The sequence below is a fragment of the Dasypus novemcinctus genome, chromosome 29 (assembly GCF_030445035.2).
Source record: "Dasypus novemcinctus isolate mDasNov1 chromosome 29, mDasNov1.1.hap2, whole genome shotgun sequence".
Lineage (NCBI taxonomy): Eukaryota > Metazoa > Chordata > Mammalia > Cingulata > Dasypodidae > Dasypus > Dasypus novemcinctus.
This window is the reverse complement of record NC_080701.1, coordinates 24,598,194-24,615,185: the sequence shown is the minus strand read 5'-3', so window position 1 is coordinate 24,615,185 and position 16,992 is coordinate 24,598,194.

The following is a 16,992-nucleotide window of genomic DNA, read 5'->3' as shown; positions in this document are numbered from 1 at the left end:
CCAATTTCTGTGGCTGGGGTTACCCCATGCTTTGCCTTTTAATACTTCAGAAAGGAAGGCGGCAGGTTTTTTTGCTTCCTTTTCAAAGTCTTTCTGCTGCCTTCAAGTAGTAGTTTTTGGTATTCTGTGCACTGTTTCTAGCTGTTTTCTGTGGGTGGTTCAGTCTGGCAGGAGCTCATGCCACCATATCAAAAACTTATCTCCCTCATTCATTTTTTATGCTAAGAAGTTAGTGATCTGCAGATTTTTGTCTTCTTCCAACCCAACTTTTCAGTCTATCTTTAAGACAAATTTGAGTGCTAGCTGTAAAGAAAATTCCTTTCTCCCTGTCTCTCTCTCCCTCTCTGGTGAGCAAACCACAGAGCCAACAGTGGAAGATAGGAGCTTACTTACATGAGCCTATGGCAATAAACACAAGGAAAACGAGCATGAACTCCATAAAACATTCTATGTTTCTGCCGAATAGAATAGATTGGAAAGAGAGACCAAGAACTGTAAATGAGGTCTGTTAGAGTAACTTTACTATAAGAGAAGAAGCAGAAGGTACAGAGTGGTTGTTCTGCAGTTGGGGCATAACTAGCTCCTGTAATATGATGAATGGATAACAATTAAATGCAGTGAGGCTCTCCCATATATGACAAGGTCAGGAGCAGATAAAAGTTAATTGTTTTAAAGAAGCAAAAATACAACTGAAACTCTGAGGTATTTGTGGTGAGATGACTATTCCTAACTCCCTAGCTAGGACAGACTGGAAATCAAAACCAGAATGATATCATTGCAGCATGAGTTTAATTAGTCAAAATGTTGAGTAAATCTGTACACTTTATAATGTGGTCCCCTACTGAAGGTTTGTGTTTGTTTCTTCCTGAAGTTTCAGAGAAATGAGCCTATTCGTGTCTTGTTTGGAGTAGAAGCATCTGGTCACACTAACACTTTACAGTCAGTTATGTCCCATGACAGCAGTCTTGGAAGACACTTACACAATTGGCTCGCAAAGATAGCCAAAAGAAGATGGTGACCCCGAGCTGCCCTCATAGAAAAAATAAAGATTTCCCCGAGAATTAAAATAGCTTTTAAAAAAAGTTTCCTGAGCCAATGTAATTATTACTTTAACACTGATATTAAAAATAAAAATTTAAAAAAATATCGATGGGAAAGGTTAATGTCAAGCAATGGAGTAAAAAAAGAGAATCAGAGGCCAGGTTTGTGTTCAGCACTCTCCAAGGGTGAGAGACGGGAGAGGACAAACAATGTGGCCCCTAGAATGTGATCCTCCTCTCTAGACTCCTTGGAGTTATTTTCTCTCTTTACAACATGCCCAGTCACTTGATGTTTCTGCTATGGAGTAATGACATGCTCCCAGGACTGTCGTACATTCAACAAAGATAACATTCTCAACCTCGTATCTTCCTCTGCCCTAAACTCTTGTTCTTCTCACTAAAGATCCTTCAAAGATTAATTTGTATTTTCCATCTTGACTTCCTTGTCTCTCAGTCACTTCTTGGTTCATTAAAAAAATAGGAAGTATTTCAAATAATCAAAAATAATATATGTAATGTAGATCTAAGCTATGAATATTAATATTGATGGATGCCCAGCTTAAGAAATAGAACTTTACCCTTCCATTGGAGCCCATGTGCATCTCTTCATGACAGTTTTCCTCTCTTACCAGCCTGGGGGCACTACTATTCTGATTTTTGTGTTGATCATTCTCAGTGATTTATTGAATTTTATCAATATCTAAGTATCCTTAAACAATTTATTTTTTGTGTGTATTTTAAGTACTATAAATTATGTCATGTATTTTTCTAATACTTGCATTTTGCTCTCAATTTTATTAGTAAGAATGATCTATTTTGCTGCAAGTGGCTGTAGTATTTGTTTTCATTGTTGTATAGTATTCCATTGCATGACTATTCCTTAATTTACTTATCCTTTCTGTGTGTGAATGGCATTTGAAATTCCTTCAGATTTTATTAACTTTCAATTTTTGTCCTTACTCCACAGATTTTTCCTGGGAGAGTTTGTCTACTTTCACATGCACTTCCAGATTTCAAGTTTCCCTCAGACTCAAATATTCAAATTCTGCTGGACATTTCCATTTGCATGTCTCACAGGTATTGATGCTCATAATCCTTGATTCCTCCCTAATCCTCCATCTGCATCTAACTAATTACCTAATCCTGACAGTTTTACCTACAAAATAGTCTAGAATCCATTCACTCCTTGGCATCCCTTCCATAACTATCCTAATTCAGTCTTTGATACTTTCTCACTTGGGCTGCTAAAATAATCGTCCAATGACTTTCTTTGCCCTCAGACTTGACTGCTCAGTTACATCATTCATACATTCTCCAGGGTAATCAATCTAAACCACCCTTTAGCTATCTCACATCTCTGTTTAAACTATCCCCTAACTTTGAATCACCTGCACTGTGAGATATGAGCTCCTTACCATGACTGCCAGGAAATTCACAGGTTACTAACTCTAGCCCTATCCCATTTCTCCTGTTCTTCACTTAACCCTCCAAAAATCCAGGGATCTTGCTGTTCTCTGCATATACCATGTGATTTTCTTCCTCCATGCCTTTGTATATGTAGCTCTGTCTGCTAAGATCACCCTTCATGTCTTTCTACTACTAATTGCTAACTACCGCTTTGTCCACCAAGATTCAGCTAAGTTGTCATCTTATTTTACCCTGTGCCTACTTCTCTGGTAGAACCTAATACATTGTATTGATGATGCTAGTTTATGTCTTTCTTCTCCCCTAAAATATCAATGCCTAGCAAATGTTACTTTTATTTATTTTTGTATACTAACCACTTAGCACAGTGCTTAGCTCCTAGTATTTTCTCAAAAGATGAAAATATCATTGTTGACCTGATATAAGGTATTTTGTTAGACCCTGTCACCTGGCTGGAATGAAATAACCCTTGAATTTACCAACCTTCTCTTCTGCAATCTCAAGCAACTTTCCCATGTCCAGTTAGTTTTTCTAAGTACCATGAAACATAAGACATGTGGTCTTTGTCAATTTATACACTCATTTTGTCAGTGATCCAGTGATTACTGCACAACAAACTCCTTCAAACTTGATTGTATAACAACACCCATTTTGTTGTATTCTCCGATTCTGAGAGTCAGAAATTCAGGCAGGGCACAGTGGGCTGCCTTAGGACCTGCAGGGATTTAGACACCTGGGGACCAGAATCACCGTGGGGCGTCATCACTCACGTGCCTGGTCCCTGGGCTGGCATTATGTGAAGACCAGAAATACCTCCATGTGGCCTCTGAGGCTTCTCACAAGTAACCAGTGGGTCTGATAGGTGGAATCTGCAAGTCCTTTAAAAAAAATTATCTTTTTTTAAAAAGTTACATGAATCACACAAAATGTTACAATAAAAAATATAAGAGGATCCCATATATCCCACTCCCCACATGCCCCCACTCCTCCCACAATCGACAGCTTTTTTCATTAGTGTGGTACATTCATTGTGTTTGATGAGTACATTTTGGAGCACTGCTACACAGCATGAATTATAGTTTACATTGCAATTGACACTCTCTCCCAGTCCATTCAGTGGGTTATGGAAAGATGTATAATGTCCTGCATCTGTCTCTGCAATAACATTCAGGACAACTCCAAGTCCCGAAAACGCCCCCATATCAGACCTCTTTTTCCCTCTCCCTGCCTTTAGCAACTCCCGTGGCCACTGTCTCCACGTCAACGATATAATTTCTTCCATTTAAGACTCACAATAATTCTATAGTAGAATCCCAGTAAGTCCACTGTAATCCATATTTTATTCCTCCATCCTGAGGACCCTGGGATGGCGATGTCCATTCCACCTCTAAATTGAGAGGGGGCTTAGATCCCACATGGATGATGGATGGGATTCTCCTGCTTGCAACTGTAGACTCTCTCAGTTCCCTGGTGTGGTGGTTGACCATCCTCACCTCCCTGTTAGCTGACCTGGGTGAGTCCAACGAACCGGGAGAGTCGGTGCTGCAACTCTTCTGGACAGTCCAGAGATTCAAGTCTCTTCAATGCCATCTCACATAAAATCACCTCTACCATGCTCCACTTATAGCAGCAATCATAAGGGTGGGAGTCCAAGCCTCAGCGGGTAAGAATAAAGAATAACTCCTCGACATCTGCGCCTGGGCTCCAGGGACCAGACTCTTCCATGGGCTGCTCTTAGGAAGCCTTGAGTGTCCACACAGCACCTTTCACCTAGTAAGGCTGTCCCCAGCTGGGAGGAAATACTGATTTCTTCTTGGCCTGGTCTACCTGGGCGAGGTGGAGTCATCACACATTAATAGGAGCGCTTCCCCGGTTTCAAAGTGTTGGGCCACTGTTTGTTTCTGGGGCATCCCTAAACCTAGTGAGGATTAGCATGACCTTCTGTGATGTACCTCAAGGCCTCTCTGGGGAGGACAGACTGTCAGAATATACTCGTGTTCTACAACCGTAACTTTCCATGATCTCCTTCTTTTTTCTCTCCGCTTTTGTTCTCCGTCAAGTTTCTTTGGATCTTTGAGAACAACTCTTGCCCCGAGGACTAGACATTCTCTGTAAACGCAGACTTCACCCTCGAGTCAGAACACACACCGTGTTTTATAATTTGCCCCCTTCCTCAGCTGATGTAGCAGCAGAGGTTGCCTGGAGCTTTGAGCCCGGCTCAGCAGCCTTCCCAAGCTGTAGGCCTGGCTTTTTCCCTCGCCACTCATTCCATCTCAGCAGCTCCTTTGCTCTTTGCATTCTGACGGGAAAAGCAGCGCCTGCCTTCTGACTCCAGAGGAGCCCTTCCATGCGGGGATGGGGGATGGCGTGCAGGGAGCCTATCTGAAAAGCGAAATCCTTTTGCCACTCTGGGAAAATTTCAGGGTAAACTTCATAATTCTCCAGATACACAGGTTTCTCTCTGAGCCACACAAAGCTTTCTCTTCTGGTCCCTCCCTCCCTCCCTCCCTCCCTCCCTCCCTCCCTCCCTTCCTTCCTTCCTTCCTTCCTTCCTTCCTTCCTTCTTTCCTTCCTTCCTTCCATCCTTCCTTCCTTCTCAAATATACTTTTATTATTTGAGATTTAAGTCTCAAAGTCCAGAGCAGAATCTAGTGGCTTACAATAAATTCCACAGAAAAGTTCTTCAGTCGAATTAATATCAAGGTATGAGAACCAAAGCCAACTAAAAATCATGTTGCCTCCTCCAAAGCCCAACTAAGTGGTGGATCTGACAGAAATATACACCCACTCCGTTAAGCAGCACAGTAGTGAATAAGAAAATGCACCCCCCATGAGTCCTGCAAAATTGGCAGAGACCAGTTCCCACCCTCTAACGTCAGGGCAGCAGCTTCTAGAACACCCTGCTGCATGAAGGAAATATAATAGCGAAAGAGAAAACAAATAAACAAACAAAAAAGTGCTTTGATTCACAAACTCCTGGAGGACAGCAACCCAAATGAGAGGGTTGACTGGACTGACAAATAGAAAATGATGGCATGCTGGGCAGATTAGTAATTTGGTATTCTTCCATATCGCTGTATTTTTAAAATAGTTTTTTTTTTTTACCTCTAGCATCTCCTTCAGCTGACCAGTCTTACTCTCAGCTAAAATTATAATTTCCACAAGAGAATATATCTACAAATTTTTTTGTATGTCCTTATATTTCTAGTGATGTTGGCTGGCTGAGCCATTCATTCAATTTGTTTGATAGGAAAAGACTAAAAAAAGGAACCCCAAAATGGGGCCCCTACCCATATACTCACTAACCTTTATTTTGGCAAAGTGGCCAGTGCAGTGCCTTTTACCTTCATCATCTCCCTGAGTGGTCACTCTTTCTCCATCAGAGGAGCACCTTTGCTCATTCATAGACCTCTGAGATGACTGCCCTTTCATAGACTGTCTTAGGCTGGTTTCCTGGGTCCAAACATTTCCCAGTGAAGTGCTCATGATTTTCCTACCTTTTTCTTTAAGAGAAACTCAGAGGAGAGTTCATTTGACAATTCCAGGGTAAAGCTAGGGGAGGGAGAAATAATTTGTTCCCCAAACAGAGATTCTAGCAGACGGAGAAGACAGACATTATAGGGAAGTCATTTTGTTATTCAGTCTGATTTTCCTTTGATTTTGTTTTGCATTGTTTTGTCTTGGTGGGTTCTGTCCCCATAGACATTTTCCTACTTCAGAGCAGGGGTGCAGCATGTGCAGTTTGGCTTGCAGGGAGGTAGGAAGGGCCGCAAACCTGGCTAGCAGTTCTTCTGCACCGAAAAACTAGCAGCTTAGCCCCCTGGTAATGGCTCCTGCGGTGAGGGTGGGCGGGGGTTACCGTGTGGTGACTGCGGGACTCCAGGCCCCCTGCTTTGGTTTCCAAATGGGATCATCCCTCTGGAAGCAAAGCTGCTGCCTTTTGTCATGCTCCCCCGGTGCATCCTTTACAGATAAGTGGGCTGAGCTCCTGCCATATGGGCCGCTCGTGGTACAGCTGCCCCAACTGAGCAACACACTCAGGGCGAAGGGAAATGGGTGTGCTGAACAAACGGTGCCTGTCTTGGGAAGAACGGCACACTCACTGTTTGTACTTCAGCTCCCTGGGGCTTAAGTACATATTGATGGAAGCCAAATAAAATGTCTGAGAAATCATGCCCACCCAACGCCAAAAATCCGCCTGCTCGAAACCGGAGGTGCTGATCATTTCATGCCTCTCCCTTTGATGATCAAGTGCTTGGCCGTTCAATGGGCTCGTTATCAATGTGGATTCTGGAGTCAGACAGGGTCCAAATCCCCTCTGCCACTTCCTAACAGTGTAGACGCAGGCAAGCGTGCTGTTAGCCTGAGTTTCAGTTTCCTTATTGGTGCAGAGAGGATGCTAGCATGGACCTTAGAGGGTTGCTATAATGATTAGATAAGAAAATATAAGTAAAGCACTTTGACTGGTGCCTTGTAAAAATAGCATGGGCTTTGCAATCTGATGAACTTGAGAGAAGAACTCCATGCTCCTTCACTTACTAGCTGTGGGGCCCTGGTGAGAACTAAACTCATAGTCTCAGTTTATCCATCTGTAGAATGGCTTAGTACTCATTTCCTAAAATTGGCTGTTATTAGAACCATGTGACAATTTATGAATGTAGGAAAACACATCTAGCACATCTTAGTCATGTGTAAATATCAGTTTCCCCTTCCTCTGTCCTCCACAGCACGCTGCCACCCATCTCTGGTTTGTGTAGGAAGTAATTTCCTCCACCACCACTGCCAATTTATCAAGGCCAACAAGGGCTTGCCTGTCAGAGCCTCACTGAGGATTCCATGCCTGCAGTTCACAATGGCAGTCAAGAGTGAATTTTCTGCCTGAGGTGGCAAAAAGAAAAGGTGCCTTAATGTGGAGCCTTCAAACTACACATTTCACAAAGACCAATAACCACCCCTGAAAGAAACAAGCCCAGGATTTATGTGTGTCACAGATTCACCTCCTTCTCCCCAGACCCCCACAGTGAACTTAAAAAAGAATATATGAAAGTCATTTTCCTCTGTTTAGAAATATGGGCCCTAAGCTGTAGAATATAAAATAGCAAAAAGCTAATCCTGAAGGGAAGAGGTATTTGACAAAAGAAGAAAAAGATAAGAGTCAAAAGGAAAAGAAAACAGAAGGGGACCCAAAGGGGGCAACTAAAACAATGCTACAGAAAAAGCCCATGTCCTTGGAGACAGATAAATCCTCACAGTGGTAAAGGGAGAATGACAGAAAAGGGAAAGAAAAAGAACTGAGTCGAGAAAGACCTGTTTGCTCTCTTCTGGCCTCTTTCGTGGTGATTGTCTCTGAAGTGGAGACAGGCTCCAGCTCTGGAGGTCGGTCCTCATGAGTTCTCCATTCAGTGTGCTGTGACACATCTTCCCTGGGAAGCCTGAATGGACTGGGGCAAGGAGACTCTCAGGTTCTCCAGATATGTTTCTGCCACTGAGGTTGGAAGTTGTGTAAGGATTCACAGTGAACCCTCAAAGAAGGATGGCAGAGCTGGAAGGCTGTGCTTGCTGAAGAAGTCTAGATAATGATGAAAACTGGGAGACTGGGGAATGGCCTTGGGCACTCCAGGGGTGTCACAGAGAAGGTCAGAGCTCTGGGAGCACAGCGTGCCTCAGAGCCTTTCACTGCTATTATTTGTATCTGATGCTTACAATGTGCTCAAGATTCAGCAGTCAGGTAAAGAGAGCTGCAGGAATTATTGCTTACTCATGGGAGAAGCATGTATAGGTATTATTAGAATCATAGACAATTAAGATGGAAGGAATCTTGGCCATATATGCTTACCAAAGGGACTTGCTGTGGTTCACCCTATACACAAAGACTCATATATACTGAAGGCTGTTAACAGACTGAAAAGGTGAAAGGGACAGAACAAGAGAAAGAGTAAAAGAGACATAAACAAAGCCAGATCCCAAGCTTCTGTTTAAAGTCTGCAGCAACTGGAGCCTTAAGCTTCCTAGAAACCAAAACACAGGAATACAAATGACCTTCAAGATCACCTAATCCAAACCCCTCATTTTATGGATTAGGAAATGAAGGTCTATATTATTTTTAAAAGCTTTTCATCAATGAAATGTGTTTCCGTAGTTTCTGTAGCTAAGCATGGAATTATTTCCACTTTAATGTTTCAGATTGATTTTTTAATGGGCTTTTTTCATGAGGCACTGCTGACCTCCCAGAAACCAATTACACATCAGAGTAGTGTGGAATGCTACATGAAAAGTTAACCTTCAAGGAGTTATTAACAGTTTACCCAACAAGAAAACAGTCCCTTTACTGTGAGCGCCATTTGCCTGACCATCTGCAAGTCACATATTTTATAAGCCCTTCCTGCTTTTCAATTGAATTACCCCAAAGTCTTCAATGACTCCTTCTTTTATCATTCTTACTATGCTGCCCTGATTTACTCTTGGTTCTCTACTTTTACTGATAGTTTCTAGGCTTAGGACCAAGTGAGAAGGGCCCCACAAGAGCCCTGGCTTGGTTTGATTATCTGCTGAAATTTACCCCAGGATACCGGGTAGCCAACTTAGCAGGTCATCTGGGAAGTTAGTAAAGTTCCTGAGAAAGCATTTCTCCTACCCACCAAACAGTGCTGCCCCAGGCAGTTTTGAAGAAGCAACACCTGAATGAGCAAGGGGCTAAAGAGACAGGAGTGGGGAGAAATCCTCTGGGGAGGATACCTCCTGGGTGGCAGTTTGATATTGTTGATGAATTCTAAAAAGTGATATTGATTATGTGTGTAAATGGGTCTGTTCCTCTGGATGTGATAACCCTTTGATGGTATTTAGATTCTACTGAGACATCTGATTAAATTATGTTAAGATTAGGGCTTTGATTCAACGATGTCATTAGAGTATGACTCCGTGTTGAGTCCCAGCTCCCTTGGTGGGCTGATAAAACAGACTCTCATTGGCAAGTGGATTTGGCCCAATGGATAGGGCATCTGCCTACCACATGAGAGGTCTGCAGTTCAAACCCTGGGCCTCCTTGACCTGTGTGGAGCTGGCCCATGTGAAGTGCAAGGAGTGCTGTACCACACATGTAGGGGAGCCCCAAGCACGAGGAGTGTACCCCGTAAGGAGAGCCGCCCAGCATGAAAGAAAGTGCAGCCTGCCCAAGAATGGCACTATACACATGGAGAGCTGACACAACAAGATGACACAACAAAAAGAAACACAGATTCCTGGTGCTGCTGATAAGGCTAGAAACGGTCACAGAAGAACATGCAGCGAATGGGTACAGAGAGCAGACAACTGGGAGGGGGGTAAGCGGAGAGAAATAAAAAATAAATCTTTAAAAAAACAAAACAGACTCTCACATGGAAGTAGGCCTAGGAGAACACAGAAAAAGACAAGGCAGAGGAGAAAACTTAGTTTTGATGCTTAGTTTAGCCAGGGAAAAAGATGAGACATGTGTCTGATAGTTTACAGTTGACATTGTGAAGAGACCAGAGCAGCTGAGCCTAGAAGGAAACGAGCCCCAGGAGAAGAGCTCTCCAGCCTACAGCTGAGATGGGAAGAAGGCGGGCCCATGGAACCTTAAGAGGAAAGAGGAAGACTGAACTCTCAGAGACATGGCCTGCCATCTTGCGTCAACATGTGTCAACAGACTTTGGATGAGGAAGTAACTTTTGTGAGTACCTTGAGTTGGACTCTTTAGAGCCTTGTAGCTGTAAGCTTCTACCCCAAATAAATACCCTTTATAAAAGCCAACAGATTTCTGGTACTTTGCATCAGCTCCCCTTTGGCTGACTAATACATCCTGTATCACAGATGCAATGATAAGCATAACCCTTGGCTACCAGCATTACTGAAGAATACTATGAAGTAATAGCAAGAACTCAGTATGGACTTTGCATCCAGGAGTCTTCCTATCCAAGGTTTAGTATCAGATCTGCTCTGCCTCACCTGCTTCTTGTTCCAGATGTTTCTGTAGCAACCAGATCCTGCATGGGTTCTAAACACCTTCACACACCTTCACACCTTCACACCTGACAACCTCTGACTCCTCAACTATGCCAGTCACCTCTCACTTCCTATCTAGGCTTCTTAAGAGATGATCATTGTATTAGTCAGTGAAAGGAGTGCTGATGTAAAATACCAGAAGTCTGCTGGGCATTATAAAGGGTATTTATTTGGGGTAGGAGCTTACAGATTCCAGGCCATAAAGCATAAGTTACTTCCCTCACCAAAGTCTATTTCCATGTGTTGGAGCAAGATGGCTGCTGATGTCTGTGAGGGTTCAGGCTTCCTGGGTTCCTCTGGGCTCAGCTCCTCTGTTTCTTCCACAAGGTCAGCTGTAGATTATGAGGCTCTCTAGGCTTTGCCTCTCTCCACAAGGTCAGCTGTAGACTATCAGGTGAATGGCTCTGTCTCTTTCCCCAGGGCTCCAGCTTAAGACTTCAGCATCAAACTCTAACATCAGAACTCCAATATCAGAAAACCCTCAACTCTGTTCTCCACCATGCCTATTATCTGTGAGTTCCCACCCACCAAGAGGTGGGGACTCAATGCCCTAATCATAATTCAATCATGACCAGGTACAGATAATATTACAAGCATAATCCAATATTTCTTTTTGGAATTCATCAATTATATCAAACTGCTACAGTCATCTAGGCCAGAATGGTCACCTTAATTGTTAATATCTCATCAATGTATTTTGCATTGTCTCTCCTTCATTTTCCACTTCATTCTTCCCATGCCTCTCCTGTTCAGTGGGATTGGGTTCCCTAGTCATTTAAAAGCTTCAAGCTTCAAGCCTCAAGCTCAGCTTCCAAGGAGCCTGGTCCTAGACAAGTACTCACTTTCCAGGCCATTTCTTCTGTTTTCAATTCAACTGGATCAAGCTTCCTCATCAGACTGAGAGGATGATTTAGATTCTATGGTCAGATTGGTGGATATTTTAAAATTCTGGCCATCTTGATATGATTTGTCTTCTTTTGGGAAAGGAAGCCTTATTTTCTTCTGGCGATTTTCTCTTCTTCACTCCTGGTTATGAAAGCTGAGTGGAGTTAATTCCAACTCCAGTTTGAGGAGTCAATAGTGGTTTGGTTCTGACCAATCAGAAAACTGTATTACCCTCCCCTCCATAGTGGCTGGTCAGAGATGGTCACAGGAGCCAAACTGGGCCAATGTGACACGATGCAAACTTTTGCCTGCATATTTTCTTTTCTACTATACTGTGATGGCTAAAAGACATGATAATAGACTACTGCAGCCATTTTGCTAACCCAGGAGAGAAATCCATCTCCATATTGGTCCAAGACAGAGAAAGCAGAGCTGAGAAACGTCAGAGTCTGGTGACAGAATTTGAATTCTCTTCCCTCTTGTGCCTCCCTATCAAGCTATGCTTGAGGGCCTAGCATTGTTATTTATTTTAAGCCCATACATTACTGTTTTTCTTAAGTCCAGTTTTTGTTTTTGTTCATTTGCAAACTGAGAAATCACTCATGATATATTAGGTTCCTCCTGCTTCAAATTCCTTATTCCTATAGTTCATCTTGACAGTCCATCTTCATTGTCACTGCCAGACTATTTTTTAAAATGCATTTTTATTAAATATTGAGAATATCAAAAGGAATATTTATAAGATTTAAAGAATATAAATGAAATTTTTGATTATTTGCCACCCAATTTAAGAAGGAAAACATGACGATTATCTTTCAGGTTCTCTGTAGACCTCTCCTAGATTCTAAACTTTTCCTTATGCCCTTAGAGGGTGAGGCAGTTTGACATTATTTATGAATTCCACAAATAGAAAGATGGTTTGTAAACTAATTTACGTCTCTGGGTATGATGCCTTTTGATTGTGTTAAATTCAGTTGAAGGGCCTTGGATTAGGATTACTTGATAAACTCGATTTAGGGCTTCTGATTGGGCAATGACAGTAAGGGTGAGTCTCTGTCCCCTTGCTGGGTCTGATGACACTCACTAAGACACACAGGAAGACAGAGCGGTGTCATTTTTAATCCTGCTGTGTGATAGAAAGGAGCAAGCTCAAACAGCTAAAGCCCCGGGGAGAGATGGGACCCTTCACCTGATAGCTTACAGCTGAGATTCAGAAGAAAGCAGAAAAACCTGACTGATATAGGAGGCCCAGAAAGACACCTATGCCGGGAGAAAGAGATCTTCACTTAAGCACAAAGCCTCAAGATGCTGGGCCCTCTGAGCCTCAAGAGGAAGAGAAAGCCCAGACGGGAAGGCAGAGACCAGACAGAGATTAGGGACCATCTTGCTTCAACATGTGGCAATTGGCCTTGGTGAGAAAGCAGCCTTGAGCTGGACTTTTTACAGCCTTGTAACAGTAAGATTTTACCCCAAATAAATACCCTTTTTTATTTTTCAAAGATTTATTTTATTTATTTATTTCCCCTTCCTCCTACCCCCTCCTCCCCCCGCCCCAGTAGTCTGTTCTCTGTGTCCACTTGCATGTTCTTTTTATCCGCTTCTGTTGTCAGTGGCACGGGAATCTGTGTCTCTTTTTGTTGCGTCATCTTGCTGTGTTAGCTCTCCATGTGTACTGTGCCATTCCTGGGCAGGCTACACTTTCTTTTGTACTGGGCGGCTCTCCTTACGGGGTGCACTCCTTGCACGGGGGGCTCCCCTACGCGGGGGACACCCCTGCGTGGCAGGGCACTCGTTGCGCATCAGCACTGCACATGGGCCAGCTGCACACGGGTCAGTAGGCCCGGGGTTTGAACCGCGGACTTCCCATGTGGTAGACGGACGCCCTAACCACTCGGCCAAGTCCCTTTATAAAAGCCAACAGACTTCTGGTACTTCGCATCGACAGCCCTTTGGCAGGCAAACACAGAGGATATCTGTGTTACATTTTTATGTTACATTTTATGTTACATTTCCTTGTATTTATTTAATTTTATCAGGAATGTATGTATTCCTAAATAATTTATTATAGTTTTGCATGATTTTAAACTTTATAGTAATGTAATCATAGTGCATATATTTATTGTAGACTTGTTTTTTAAATTCTACATTTCATTTTGGAATTCTTCCATGTGGAACATAGCTCTAATTCGTTTATCCTTGGTCTTGTATGAATGTACTACAATTGTTTATTTTTTTCATTTTGGCAGATTTTTTTTTTATAGCCATAGTTTTATTCTTTTTTTTTTTTTTGCATGTGTTTATTTATTTATTTATTTATTTTTATTTGAGTAGTTGTAGGTTTACAGAAAAATCATGCCAAAGATAGAGTTCCTATACATCTCCTTTACACACAGTTTCCCTATCATTAAAATTTTGTATTTTGAATTAGTGTGGTAGCTTTGTTAGAACTGATGAAACAATACTATTATTATTATACTGTTATCCATAGCCAAGAGTTTATACTGGTGTTCACTGTTTGTGTTGCACAGTGCTATGTTTTTTAAAATTTTAATTCTAATAACGTATATGCAACCTAAAATTTTTCCTTTTAGTCACATTCAAATATATACCTCGGGGTATTAATTACATTCACAATGTTGTGTTACCATCAGCAGCATCCATTATAAAAAGTTTTCTATCCCCCCAAGCAGAAACTCTGCCAATTAAGTAATTAGGGAATGGAATTCCCCATTCTCTTTCCCACACCAGGTAACCTGGTAACCTGTAGTCTAGTTTCTATGTAATTGCTTATTCTAATTATTTCTTATCGATGAGATCATACGATATTTGTTCTTTTGCTCTTTGCTAATTTCAGTCAACATGTCTTCAATGTTCATCTATGTTGTCACATGTATCAGAATTTTTTTTTTTTTGATACTACAAACAATGCTGACGTGAACATTCTTATGGGTCCTGGTTCACACATGCATGAGATTTTCAGAGAAGAATCTCTGTCATAGTTTATATGCAGTTTCAAGATTACTAGATAATTACAATTTGATTCTTAGAGTGGTTTCCTAACGTACACTCCAATAAGCCAGGAATAAGATTGTGTGCCATTGTAACAGGTATGAAATTGTAGCTCATCAGATAGTTTCAACTGATTTGTTTTTCTGATCAATAATGACATTGAGAATCATAACTACATGAGAAGGACTTGATCAATGTTTCCCCTGCTGGTAAAAATGTATTGCTTATTAATCACATTGTATTTTATAGTTAGCAACTGAAGGAGTTATTTGATTAAGGAATGAGCAAACCAAAACATGGTGTGCCTGTTCAAGGAGTATTGGAGAGAGTGAAGTATTTATAGTTGCCAAAGGAAAGACTGCTCGCATGAGAGAGCTAATTTCAAAATAAAATTGGTTAATATCCTATAGTGCAATGAAACTGCAACTATTGGGATTTTCTTTTCTATTATGCAGAAATCTTTTGCATTTCTTTTAAACCAAATTTGTTTGCATTCCAATCAGACAAGAATCATTTGCATTGCTGTTAGTGGTCTACAAATTGTATGAATGAAGTTAAAAAATATCCCAGTCAATAGTAAATAGCAAGTCAAACAAGGAAACAGCCCCAAGAACAAGGGTTGGCAGGCTTTTTCTGTGAAGGATCAGGTAGTAAATGTGACAGTGGATTGCCATCTTCAAATACTACTAACACTGGAAGAAAACATGGTCTTGTCAACTCTTGATTTTGGACTTCTATTCTCCAAAACTGGAAGCTGGTAAACTACTGTTGCTTAAGCCAAACAGTGTGTGGTATAAGTCATAGCAAACTAAGACAGACAATACAACTAACTCACCAATCATTACTGCTACCAGCATTGTAAAAAAATTATGGGCCATGTATTAATCAGAATTAGAGCTCAATTTAGCCAAGAACTAAGTGCAAATATCAAACAAAAAACCTCACAGAATTAAAAAAACAAAACAAAAACAAAAAACAACAAAAAGAAAAACAAGAGAGAAACCAATAGGCAGCAAAAGCAAACTTTTATTGTCTCTGAGAGCCATCCCAGAAGTTAAGGGAAAGACATGTCTAGACTTAGCCTTTGAGGGTCATCTCTTGGGCGGTACAGTTTAATTAGCTCTAGAAGGTAGACCCAACTGGACAGCTCAGTAGCCCCTCCAAAAGTATCAAAATATAATTTTCAAAAAGCTAAAAATCATGTTTCCCATTCAAATATAAAGTAAGCATAAGTTAAAGGTTTATGCAACTCATTAATGTGGAAACCAGTTAGATGATGGAGCCGTTTGATATGGTTATGAATTCCAAAACTAGATATTGGATTATGCTTGTAATCTGGTCTATACCTGGGCATGATAGAGTTATGATTAGGGCTTTGATTGGGCCATGTCATTAGGGTGTTGAGTTCCTGCCCCTTGGTGGGTGGGGACTTACAGATAAAAGTCATGACAAAGGACAGAGCTGGGGGTTTTTGATGTTGGAGTTTTGATGTTGGAGTTTGATCCTGACACCTTAAGCTGGAGCCCCAGGAAGTAAGCTCACAGAGGAAAGAGAAGCAAGCCCCAGGAAGAGAGGAACCCTGAGCACAGGAAGAAACAAGCCCTGGGAAGAGAGGAAACCTGAACCCAGAGAGAAGCAAGACCCTGGAAGGGAGGAACCCAGGAAGCCTGAACCCTTGCAGATGTCGGCAGCCATCTTGCTCCAACACGTGAAAATAGTCTTTGGAAGTAACTTATGCTTTATGGCCTGGTATCTGTAAGTTCCTACCTCAAATAAATACCATTTATAAAAACCAACCAATTTCTGGTATTTTGAATGAGCATTTCTTTGGCTGAATAATACAGATGATAAGTGTGGTTCTCTAATCTCTATAACATTGGCTCATTCCCTGCTAAAAATCTTCAATAGACCTTTATATTCCTTGCTTTCTTTCATTTGAGTTGCATGAAAAAACAGAAATGATTTAGAAAATCTTGGAACACGTTCACAGTAAGATTTACAGCTTCCTTATCAAGTCTTTTGAGTTCTCCTGCATTCTGACTCTCTCTGCTGAAACACAATCCTTGCCTTCTAGGAGCTGATAAAAACTTTGGAAAGACATACACACATGAACAAACAGTGAACAAATGAGAAACCAAGGGCAGAAACTCAGTGGTCCTTGTGGGCTGACCTGGTCATAAAAGTTCATGGGGAAAGCAGGAACTGAATGGATCCCCCAAAACAGCAGTTCTTCAATAAGAATATCTCAAAGTACAGGGACGTAGACAATGCAGGGTTCCATTTACAGTATGTTTGGGAGGATTCACGACAAGGTAAAATGTGAATTCTCAACAGGCATGGGTGAAAAGAGCTGGCTTTTATTGCGCTACGGAAATCCTGGAAAGATAATAAGATATTTAACAGACATGTGTTTTCATCAGTGAATATTTCCTACAGATCCATGATGTCTACTTTACTTTTTATTTTTACTATGGAGGTTCCAGACATTTTGAAGTGGTTAATTAATCCATGTGCCTTCCCTCTCAAAACCGGAAAAAATTTGTATAACGGCACTTAAGGGAATACAAGAAAATGTTGTTTGAAACTTGAGCAATAATGAGAAAGAAAGTGGGGA